Genomic DNA, 528 nt, shown 5'->3' on the forward strand with positions numbered 1-528 from the left:
CAATTCAATCGACTCGATTCCCTCTGAATTTTAAGATTTGAAAAAAAGTCCAAAATGTCTTTGACTGGAAGCAGGATCACTCTCTATTTGTGTTAGTATCTACTGACAGAAAATCAACAGAAAAAATTAAGGTAATAATCTGCAGATGAATCAGTAAGGAAAATAATTATCTGGTGTCAAACCACAGAAAAGCATTTGTTACCAAAAACAATGTACCCAGACTAGAAACCAGCTTTAATTACACTACTTTTGATTGTAGTTATTGGGATTAATATATTTTAAATGTAATGCCATTTAAAAGACCAAACTGTAGGCAGACTTTGCTGGAGTAAACAATGTCACATTTGTCAGCAAATGTACAAAGTTGGACTTTGATATTAAACTAGAACTGAAGATAGAAACAGACTAACAGACTCCACCTACTGACATGAACACTATAAAACAAGCATATGAGCATAAGGGGCTAATTTGTGTTCATGATGAGAGGGCTTACACTGCTCTGCTTGGTGGGACTGATTCTCGCAGCCT

This window comes from Seriola lalandi, unplaced genomic scaffold, assembly GCF_002814215.2.
Source record: "Seriola lalandi dorsalis isolate HSWRI2012SDOR001 ecotype SW California unplaced genomic scaffold, Sedor1 jcf7180002054956, whole genome shotgun sequence".
In the NCBI taxonomy this organism is placed as follows: Eukaryota; Metazoa; Chordata; class Actinopteri; order Carangiformes; family Carangidae; genus Seriola; species Seriola lalandi.